General features: G+C 57.4%; 1 protein-coding gene and 1 pseudogene across 1 annotated transcript in view; both read left to right on the plus strand.

Moving 5' to 3' along the window:
- Nucleotides 1-11232, plus strand: part of LOC135405492 (zinc finger protein 239-like) — a 239440-nt gene that overhangs the window by 150112 nt on the left and 78096 nt on the right. The window lies entirely within an intron of this gene.
- LOC135405255 (zinc finger protein 271-like) overlaps nt 1-11232 on the plus strand; it is a 90402-nt pseudogene that overhangs the window by 55441 nt on the left and 23729 nt on the right.

An 11232-nucleotide genomic window follows, 5' to 3' on the forward strand; every position in this document is an offset into this window, starting at 1 on the left:
CCCCAGCACTGCCTGGTACCAACACCCCCAGCTGCCCCCGGCCCTGGGCAGCTCTGCTGCCACAGGCTGTGCCCTCACCGTGGCCCTGCAATGGCCCTGCCTGTCCCTCACCCGTGGCCCTGCCCGTGGCCCTGTCCCTTGGCTCTCTCTCTGCCAGCTCAGTGTGGGGCACACGGGCTGGGGGTCCCTCCCAAGCCCCCCGGGCAGCCGGCGTTGGCTGGGGGGATGTGAGGGCTGGGCCTGCTCAGCACAGCCCCGGCCTCGTGCCCAGCGCCTCTTTCCTGACCCACACAAGACCTTCCCGGCCCCCCCAGGGCTCCCCTGCTGCTGCCTCTGCTCCTGGCCCTGCCTTTGCTGCTCCCTTGGCTGGGGCAGCGGCTGCAGGGGGGGGATGGCAGCAGCTTCAGCTCCACGGCACTTCCTGGGGGGAGCTCAGCCCGGGGGGGACAGGCAGGGACCTGATGGCGATGGACAGGGGCCCAGCAGGGACAGCCAGGGCCTGCAGGGAAGGCACAGGGACAACCTGGCCCCCCACACTGACACCGCTGTCTCTGCTCCTCCTTGCAGGCTCCGTGGCCAGGCACAGTTTGTGTTCCTGGGTGCCCACCATCTCAGCACTTGGAGACGCTCAAATCAGCGCCCGCAGCTCTGCAGCAAAGCCCCAGCTCACCTGGCACACAGGGGATGGACACAGCACCTTCTCAGGGATGGGCACAATTTTTCCTCTTCCCCACCACGGGGCTCTCCTTCCTCAGCAGCACCTCTGCCTTGCACTTATTCTCAGCCTCACCTCAGGGACAGCTCTGGGCTCACCTCCGCGCCACTTCTCAGCCTCACCTCAGGGCCTGGGCTCAAGGACAGGAACCTGCAGGGAGGGGACATCAGGTGCAAGCTCAGGGCTGCCTGCTTGCACTGGCCTCTGGGCTTCTTTCTCCTTCTACAACCAGCCCAGAACTCAGCCTGCTTTGCTAACACCACACATTTACAGACTAACCTTGGAGATAGATATGGACAGACATCTCTATCACCCTGGGGATAGAGCCTCAAGCATGTGCTGCCATAGGAATGGGAATCAGAGAATCACAGAATCAGCCGGGTTGGAAAAGACCTCTGAGATCATCAAGTCCAACCCTTGATCCAACCCTGTCCTGCTTCCCAGACCATGGCACTGAGGCCACATCCACTCTCACCTTCAACACCTCCAGGGACGCTGACTCCACCCCCTCCCTGCCCAGCCCATTCCAAGGCCTGATTACTCTCTCAGCAAAAAATTCCTTCCCAATATCCAACCCAAACCTCCCCTGGCACAGCTCAAGACCCAGCCCTCTTGTCCTACTGCTGCTTCCTGGCAGAACAGCCCCACCCCCACCTGGCTCCAACCTCCTGGCAGGGACTTGCAGACAGTCAGGAGGTCTCCCCTGAGCCTCCTCTTCTCCAGCCTCAACACCCCCAGCTCCCTCAGCCTCTCCTCACACCACTTGTGCTCCAGAGCCCTCCTGCCTTCCAGCACATCAACACACCCCCAGCTTGGTGTCACCTGCACATTTGCTGATGAAATGCCTGGTTCTGCAGCAGCTGCAGATGCTCAAGGGGCAGCAGGACCAAGTCAGGGGCCTGGGGGGGCTGTGGAGGGGCTTTGGGGATTGGGGGCACAAACCAGTACAGACCAGTACAGACCAGTACCTCCTCACTGCTCCCCAGATCTCTCCTGGAGCTGGGCCACGTTGTCCTGAGACATCTGAGCCCCCCCCCAGTGCCCTCTCAGCACAGCCCAGTGCCCCCAGTACAGCCCACTGTGTTCCTGTCCCAGGGTGCCAGGTGATCCCTCTTGGGGTGGGGTTGGAAGGGATTTGGCGGGGGGGGGGGTCCTAGGTGAGATTTGGGGGGATCTGGGGAGTTTGGGTGGGGATTTGGGGGTCTTGGAGGCATTGGGGTTTCAAAGGGATCTGTGGGGGGAGGGGATTAAATGGAAAATGGCGGTTAGGGGACATTTGGGAAGGGTTAATAGAGCCTGGAGTGGAAGAGGAGGGGCTGCACCACAAGCAGGTGAACCCTGAGATCCCCTTTGGTGTCCCCAAGACCCTCTTGGTGTCCCTAATTCCCCTCTTGACACCCCAAGATAACCCTGGTGTCTCCAGCATCCCCAGGGCCTCTCCCTGGCCATTATTCCCCCCTTGACACCCCCAATTTCACTGTCCACAATCCCCTCCCCACTGTCCCCAAACCCCATCCCTGATGTCCCCAACCCTCCATCTCATCCCAGGAGACCCCCTTGGACCCTCTGACCACAAAAACACCCTCCCACTACACTCACAGAAAGGTCAAGGGCATCTGGGGACACACTGGGGACAGTTAAGGGGATTTGGGGGCACTGGGTGATTACTGGGGGATACTGGGACACACTGGGGGGAACCAGGGGGCACTGGGAGGGACTGGAGGGTTACTGAGGGATGCTGGGAGGGCACTGGGAGGGACTGGGGAGGTACTGGGGGATTACCAGGACACAAGGGGAGACACTGGCAGGTTACTGGGCCATACTGGGGGTTACTGGGTGCTCACTGCAGGATCACTGGGCCATCCTGGGGGGCAGTGGGAGGTCACTGGGACACACTGGCTGGTCACTGAGGGGGTTACTGGGCCATACTGAGAGTCACTGGGAGGTCACTGGGTGATACTGAGGGGCACTGGGCGATACTGAGGGGCACTGGGATCCCCTTACCCAGATGTGCTACATCTCCCCCCGGATTTTGGGCCACAGGACCCCTCCCCTGAGGGCTGGGAGATTCCCTGAACCCCACTGCTGGGCTTTAGAGGACACCCGGGCCCCCCTGTCTGTGGGGTCTCTGTGTGCTGAGTTTTGGGGGTCTCTGGGGTTCGAGGGGGGAATTGGGATCCCCTTTCCCTGGGCTCGGTTCGCTGGGCTGGCAGAGACGCTGTAGTGGGATGGGAAATGGCCTTATAGGAGTTTTAGTTGGCCGTGGCCAGGCAGGACTGACACGGAGACCCCATAAAACCCAGGCAAAACTCCTGAAACCCCCTCAGAAATCCACCTCTGGACCCATCAAAACCTCCTCAAAAACACCTCAAATCCCCTCAGAGTCCTCATCTACCCCCCAGGACCCCCTAAACCCTCTCAGTGACCTGCAAAACCCACCTGGGACCCCCAAGCCCCTTCAGAGACCTCAAAAACCCCCTCAGGGACCCTCAAAACCGTCTGGGACTCCATAAATCCCCCTAGAAACCCACAAAACTGCTTCAAAGACACCCCTCCCCCCATAGCCCCCAGGACCTCCCAATTCCCTCGGAAACTCCAAAACTCCCTCAGGGATTCCCAAACCCATTGAGGGACCCCCCAGAACCTCCTCAGGGACCCCTAAAAGCCCCTAAGGGACCACAAAACCACACAACAGCAGAAGAACTTTCTGTAAAGGAAGGGAGCAAAGAACCTGAGAAGGAGGAGACCAAGGAAAAACTGAAGCAAAGCAATAAAATCATCCTGGCATTTGCAGTTTTTTCCTGACCTTTTTCTCACTTTTCCTTTTTTTAGGGTTCTTTTTTTCGTTGGGTGGTTTTGAATTTTTTTTCCGAGGCACTTTCCCAGCAATCGAATCGAACATCCGGGTTCTTGGGAGGCCTCCCGAGCCCCGCGGCCCCCGAGACGGTTCCAAGGCCCTGCGCTCTGACCCTCGGGAACCCCCGATCCGCCGCGCTAAACCCTCCCGAGCCCTGCAGCCTTTCCACCCACACCCGCGCTCCCCGCAGCCCCCGAGGGGATCCCCAGACCCCGCTCTCCCGCACCCCCCGCCTGCACTCAGAGCTCACCGACCGACCCGCCGCCATCACCGATTCCCGGCAGCCAACGCGGCAGGGGCGGGGGCGGGGCTGCGGGGGCGTGGCCGCGCGCTGATTGGCTGCGGCGGCGTTCTCTGACCGCGGTGCGCGCGCAGCCGGGACTCGGTGATGGCGGCGGGGCCTGCGGTTCGCTCTGAGTGCTGTGAGTCCCCCCGGGGGGGCTCGGGAGGGTTTAGCAGGGGCGTTCGGGGATAACCGAGGAGGTTTTGAGGGGTCCCTGAGGGAGTTCGTTGTCCTGAGGGGACTCAGGGGATGGTTGAAGGTTCCTGAAGGGGTTTGGGGGTCTCTGAGGGGGTTTTGGTTTCTGAGGAGATTTGGGGGGTTCCAGGTGGGGTTTGGGGGTCTCTGAGGAGGTTTGGAGGTCCTGGCGGGACCTTTTAGGCAGTTTTGGGGTCTCTAGGGGGTTTACGGGGTGTTAGATGGTTTTGAGAGTCTCTGAGGGGGATTGGGGGGTCCCTAAACGGGACTGGGGGGTCCCAGGTGGGTTTTGCGGGTCACTGAGAGGGTTTAGAGGGTGCTGGGGAGGGATGAGGTCTCTGAGGGCATTTGAGGGGACCTTGAGAAGGTTTTGATGTGTCGAGTGGGGATTTCAGGGGTTTTGAGGGCATTTTGGGGGGTCCCCTAAAGCCCAGCAGTGGGTCCAGGGGGTCCCCCAGCCCCAAAAAGAAGGGGTCCTAGGGATGGCCCCCAAAATCCGGGGGGGGAAATGTACCACATCCGGGTAAGGGGATCCCTAGTCCCCAGTATATCCCAGTGACTTTCCAGTGACCCCTTCAGTAACCAGCCAGTGTGTCCCAGTGACCTCCCACTGCCCCCCAGGATGGCCCAGTGATCCTGCAGTGAGCACCCAGTAACCCCCAGTATGGCCCAGTAACCTGCCAGTGTCCCCCGCTGTGTCCTGGTAATCCCCCATTAACTCCCCAGTCCCTCCCAGTGCCCTCCCAGTGTCCCCCAGTTCCCCCCAGTGTGTCCCAGTATCCCCCAGTAATCACCCAGGGCCCTGCAAAGCCCCCCAACTCTCCCCAATGTTTCCCCAGATGCCCTTGGCCTTTCTGTGAGTGTGTGTGGGGGTGTTTTTGTGGTCAGAGGGTCCGGGGGGGCTCCTGGGGTGAGATGGAGGGTTGGGGACATCAGGGATGGGCCTTGGGGACAGTGGGGAGGGGTTTGGGGACAGTGGAATTGGGGGTGCCTAGGGGGGAATTAGGGCTCTGGGAAGTCCCTGGGAACATTGGATACACCAGGGGGGTCTCAGGGTGTCAGGGGTGGAACTGGGGACACCAAGAGGGTCTTGGGGACACCAGGGGGGGTCTCAAGACTCACCTGTTCTTGGTGCAGCCCCTCCTCTCCCCCCCAGGCCCCATTAACCCCTCCCAAATGTCTCCTAACCCCCATTTCCCCTTTAATCCCCTCCCCCCATAGGTACCTCTGACCCTCCAATGTCCCCAAGCAAGACCTCTTTTAACTTCCCTAAAGGCACTCAAAACCCCCAAATCCCCATCTAAACTCCTCAGATCCCCCCAAATCTCCCACAGCCCCCATGTCAAATCACTTCCAACCCCCCCCAAAGAGGGATCACCCAGCACCCTGGGACAGGAACACAGTGGGCTGTACTGGGGGCACTGGGCTGTACTGGGAGGGCACTGGGGGGGGCTCAGGTGTCCCAGGACAAGGTGGCCCAGCTCCAGGAGAGATCTGGGGAGCAGTGAGGAGGTACTGGTCTGTCCTGGTCTGTGCTGGTCTGTCCCCCCAGTCCCCAAATCCCCTCCCCAGCTCCCCCAGGACCCTCCCACACCACAAAGCCCCCCTGGCCCCCTTCAGGCCCCTGACTTGGTCCTGCTGCCCCTTGAGCATCTGCAGCTCCTGCAGAACCAGGCATTTCTTTGCTCCTCACAGGGTCCTTCCCACACCCAGAATGGAATCTGGAGGCAGCAGGATGTGCACAGGGCTCCCATTTCCTACAGTGCAAAGGGGCTGCAGGGAATGATTCCCCTGCTCTTGCAAATCTGCCAAAACCTGCAGGGCACAGAAGTGGGAGCTTCAGGAATTTGCTGGCCTTGGGAGTGGAGCTCACAGGGTATTGAGAGGAACATATCCCTCAAATACAATCTCTCTGCATGCACAATATCTGTCTGGACAGACAGATAAAGCAATAATCAGATATATTCTGTATCATATATATGGCACATATTCTATAGAATCCATCCTTAGGTGTTGTATGATAGATCTATAAGATATTACAAACAATAAGCAATAATAAGGCAAGTGTCCTCCTTAGGGACACCTCCCCCCCCCCCAAAACTACTCGCTGGGTTTGTTCCCTGGGGGTCTCTGCAGCAGCAAGCACAGCCCCACACTGACTGCTCTGGGCTGTGCAGGCATTTGTGCTTCTGCCTGTCTCACACACACACACAAAAGTCTGGTTAGTGCTGCCCTCAGGAAACCCCCCCACCCTTGGTCCAGCTAAAGCCATGGAATTTGTCTTTGTTTCCCTTGGGTTCAGGGTCAGGCTGTGCCTGTGTCCAGCCCAGGGGCTCAGAAAAGCATTTCTCCCATCCCACTGCAATCTGCTGCTGCAGACAGGACCCAGGCACTGGTGGCACTGGGAGTGAACAGCAGAGTGTTTCCAGGGGCTCTCTGAACGAACACAAGTGTCCAGAGAAACGAGCACAAGTGTTGACAGAAGTCCCAGTCCTTCATCTCTGAATGAGCTTGTTCAGCCCAGGAAAAACTGTCTAAGTTTTATTTCCATGGAAGGAGGTTTTTCCCACTTTAACACCAGTTTAGTTCCAAACCAGTTTCTTCATTTCCTCCTCCCGATTTCCCTGAAGGACACTGACAGGGACCATGGACACTGACAGGGATCACAGAGTTTGTCCCTTGGCCATCCAGCTCCTGCTGTTTGGCAGCACAGGAGAGGTTAATTAGAGCCCAGGCTCCAATCCCAGGGTGCGCCTTGAAGACGAGCTTGAAATCAAACGACTTTCCTGCTGGAGGGTTAAATTCAGTCCCCATCACCTTTTTTTGGGCTGAACCTTCATATTTTGGAGTATTTTTTAGCTGAATCTCAACTTTTTGCAGTTTGGGGTGGTGAGGGTTTTCTTGCTATTTCTGAGGGGGTTTTGCCTGAATCTTGTTGGTGGCTTCAGTTTTTCTGGGCTGAATCTTGGTGTTTTGGAGGTTTTTATGGACACAGGATGCCTGGTGAGTTCTAGAGATGGACTTGGGCAGGAGGAACCCCCAAGCCAACGCGCTCAGCCCTTGTTTTCCTCCCCATCAGGATTTGTCCTTCCCAAAGCTTGGTCGGATGGAGGAGGAGGCTGCAAGGAAGAGGAAGATGCCTTGGGCCCCCCAGGCAGGTGAGGAGGCAGTCAGTGTCCCTTTGGGCGGGTGTTGTGCTGGCTCTGTCAGCCGAGCATGGCCCCGGCTGCAGGACAACCCCGCTGGCGCCGCCGTCCTGCCGGGGCCGGAGTTGGGGGGATGTCCTTGGCCTTCCCTGTGGGCCGGAGGCAAATCCCCTGCCTGTCCTTCTTGCTTCCTGCCCCAGGCCCCGAGCTGAGGACGGAGAGCCCGGAGGACAAATCCCCCCGTGAGACCCTGGTGGGAGAGGCCGTTTTGAAGGGCTCCACGGTGCAGGAAGGCAGCGGGGAGGAAAAGGGCCGGAGATCCCCCCGCAGGAGGGGCTCCAAAGCCAGCCCAGGGTGCTCTGAGGAGGAAAGAGCCAGCCTGTGCCGGGAAGGGGGCCGGAGCTTGAGTCAGAGCTCCAACCTGGTGGTCCCTGATCAGCCTCCCAGCAGTGAGAAGCCCTTCAAGTGTTTGGAATGTGGGAAGAGCTTCAGGAAGAGCGCGCACCTGATCCGACACCAGCACATCCACACTGGAGAACGTTCCTACACATGTGGGGAATGTGGGAAGAGCTTCAGTAACAGCTCCAACCTCATCACTCACCAGCACATCCACACCGGGGAACGTCCCTACACGTGTGGGGAATGTGGGAAGAGCTTCAACCAAAGCTCCAACCTGATCCGACACCAGGCCATCCACACTGGGGAACGGCCCTACATATGTGGGGAATGTGGGAAGAGCTTCAGTGAGAGCTCCACCCTCTGCTCCCACCAGCACATCTACACTGGAGAACGGCCCTACAAATGCTTGCAATGTGGGAAGAGGTTTCAGCGCAGCTCAACTCTCCTCAGGCATGAGCAGACACACACGGATGAGAGGCCCTTCCGCTGCAGCGACTGCGGGAAGGGCTTCAGTCGGAACTTCACCCTCATCAACCACCAGCGCATCCACACTGGAGAGAGGCCTTACAAGTGTGGGGAGTGTGGGAAGAGCTTCACCCAGAGCTCTACGTTGACCTCACACCAACAGACCCACCGGTAAGAGAAGCCCTACCAGTGCCCCGACTGCGGGAAGAGCTTCGGCCGCTGCTTCCACCCCAAATGAAGCCCCTGATGGTGAGGCAACCCTGGAGTCCAGTGACTGTCAGTCCATCCCTTTTGACCACAAAGGGCCAGTCCCCTTTCCCATGTGTAGGTTTTTCCGACAGAACCCTTCATGGGGGGTGTGTGGAGATTCCTGCCTTGGCTGGGGACCCCCCAAGGTCACTCCTGGAGTCTGAGAGCAGAGATCTCTTCACAAGCGTTGATCTGGGGTAGTTCCATCCATCTCTAATTAAGAATTATTGCTTTTGTGCCAGCTTGAGTAGAATTGCTTCAACAATCTCTTTAGTGTGGAGCACTGACCTATATTATCCTGTATTCCTGGTAGTTTTAGTGTTTCTGTTGTGCAGTAAATAATTCTGATGAAGATCTTTTGTCTGGTCATTTGGAACCCTAAATAAATTCCTTTCTATCAATAGGTCTGATTTACCATCATTAAAACCTGCGGGACAAAAGTGGTTCACTCACACCTCTCCAATTGCTCTAAAGTGAATGTGTTGGCATAATCCAAGGCTGAGATTGGATCCAGCAGCCTCCAGCACACCACAGTAAGTTGGGAGCTCAGGGGGCCACCCTTTTATGCCAACCCTCTGTGCCGAAAGACCCCCATGGGACCATTGGACCCACCAAACCACCCCCCCTTTTCCACCCTTCTCCCTGTTCTTCCCACTTTCCCATTGTCCCCTCAGTCCCCAGTTTCCCCCATGAACAGTTTTGGGGTCCCAACCCCCACTTTTTACCCCCTTTCCTTTGGTTGTTGAAGGATAAAATGAGTCTGCACACACAGAGTTCCATTGCAGGACTTGTCCACTGACACTTTTCCGTGTCCCCTTTTATTCCTCTTCTCTCGTGAGCAGCACCCCGTGTTTGTCTTTTAGTCCATTGGAATTCCCAGCATGGCCCCAAAGCAGTGCCCTGATGCCACACTTTCCCCTCCCCTCATGTGCTAGCTGTGTTCAGCCACCAGAGAAAAACACAGGCTGGTCATGCAGGCTGGTTCAAGTGCATTTCCACTTGGAGAAACAACCTTCTCTCTCTCCAAGCACTCAGCCAAGGTCCATCCTCCCTTTGCATTCCCATGAACTCAGTGCAGGTGCCGAGTGACTCCACTTGGTCCCACCTCTGCCCCTGTTTTGTTTGGACACGCAGAGTTCACGGCCAAGAGGGCCAGGACCCGGGCTCCTTGTCTTGGGGCTTGTCCCATGAACTTCCTGAGGACTTGGAATACTGAAACCAGGCAGATTCTGAAACCCCTGCTCCTGATGCTGCCACAGTGCCCATACACTGGCACTGCAGGCATGGCCTGCACTGAATGGCCAGTGCAGCAGGAGCCGTGGCTGCGGCAGCTGCCGGGATTGCTGCAGAGATGATCCAAGCAATCAGCCCTCCACTGAGGATTTCTGCATTTCACGGTTTCCTTAATTCACTGTATCCTGCATCATCCTCCCAGCTTCTGCTTAGGTTCCCTGGGAGCCCCAGTTTGGCTCTTCTGCCCATGGGAATTATTAATGATAAATCAAGGGTAGATATATTTTGATCTGTGATACAACTAAAATAACAAGGATTACTTACAGGGGTGTTAAAGATATTGTCAGTCATACGAATCATGACGTCAGGTGAGGCCAAGAAGGGATCTGAGTGACAGGGACACACCAGAGTTGAGTCATTAGGCCAGTCAGTAAGAGTTGGTAGACCCAGTGAATTCCCCCTAGAACAGTGTCTTCCAGATGGGACATCCAGGTAGAGCTTGCTCTGCTCAGCATTCCCTGCCTGCTCCCAGGATTCTTCAGGGACAGCCTCTGGCAAGTCCTGGCCCAAGGAGACCTGCCACCGCCCTGAGTCCTGGCAAGGCTGCTGCCCGTCTCCTGCCCCAAAGAGCTGTGTCCTCAGGGTACTTCTCTGCCAGAGGGCAGCCAAAGCCAAGGGGCACTGAGGTCTGCCCTCTTGCAGGTGGCTGTTGGGAGCGGCAGCTGGAGCAATTGGTGGCAAGACTTGGCATCTGTCAGAAGGCAGAAGCTGTTGCTCCTTCCTGGCATGATTTTTGGGTGGAAGTGATTAGCAGCAGCACAAAACCACCATCAGCTGCTGAGTTTCAGAGGACAAGTAGATTGGACAGAGAGACTCTCAAGCTTCCTTGTGTTCTTTTTGCTTGTTTTCTTGCCTTCTGGAAAAAAAATCAGCCCAGTCTCGCATGTTCAACACTCCAGTGTCTGTGTGCTCAGCTGTGGCCAGCAGCTGATGTCCAGTCCATTGGGGAAGTGCAGGGGACAGGGAGAAGTCTGGGATGAGAAGCTGTTCTGTGTCTCCCATGAAGGTGCCACCCACCTGAAGGAGCAGCCAAGAGAAGTGCTGGAAGCAGAGACGTTCTGGCAGTTTCTGCTCTCAGGTGGACACAGGGCCCACTTGTTGCCAGGGCTCCCGGAGATTGGATCCGGGAACAAGGCAGGGCCATGCACTGGTAGGGAATGGGCTCCAGCAGGACCAAAGGAGGAACGTCCAGCAGCAAAGTGTGAGCTGGTGAACTGGGCCATCTCTTCAGCAGACACCACAGTGCTTACTTGCCTCCATCCCTGAAGCTCCACCACACCAGGCCCTGCTTTGCTTCAGCTTCTGCTGCTTCTTCCTTTGTTGCCCTCAAGTGCTGGATGTAGAGTTTAGAAGCCCATGCCCGTGTTTTGAAGGTGCCTGTGTGGAGGAGCGGTTCAGCAGCTGCAGCCCAAGGCTGGTGTCCCAGTAGAGTCTCTAAGGATGGCACCAGTGGCACTGGCTGGGGACACCTGAGTGTGGAAGGTGTGTCCAGCCTCAAGCAGGGCCATTGAAGTCAGTCAGGATGTCAGGCTGCAGCTGTAGCTGCCAAGGGTTGCTGTGAGGCTGGGGAGTCACTGGAAAGCTGTGGTGGCCACTTGCCCTGAAGCCTTTTGCCAAAGCAGGTGCAATT

This window comes from Pseudopipra pipra, chromosome W, assembly GCF_036250125.1.
Source record: "Pseudopipra pipra isolate bDixPip1 chromosome W, bDixPip1.hap1, whole genome shotgun sequence".
Lineage (NCBI taxonomy): Eukaryota > Metazoa > Chordata > Aves > Passeriformes > Pipridae > Pseudopipra > Pseudopipra pipra.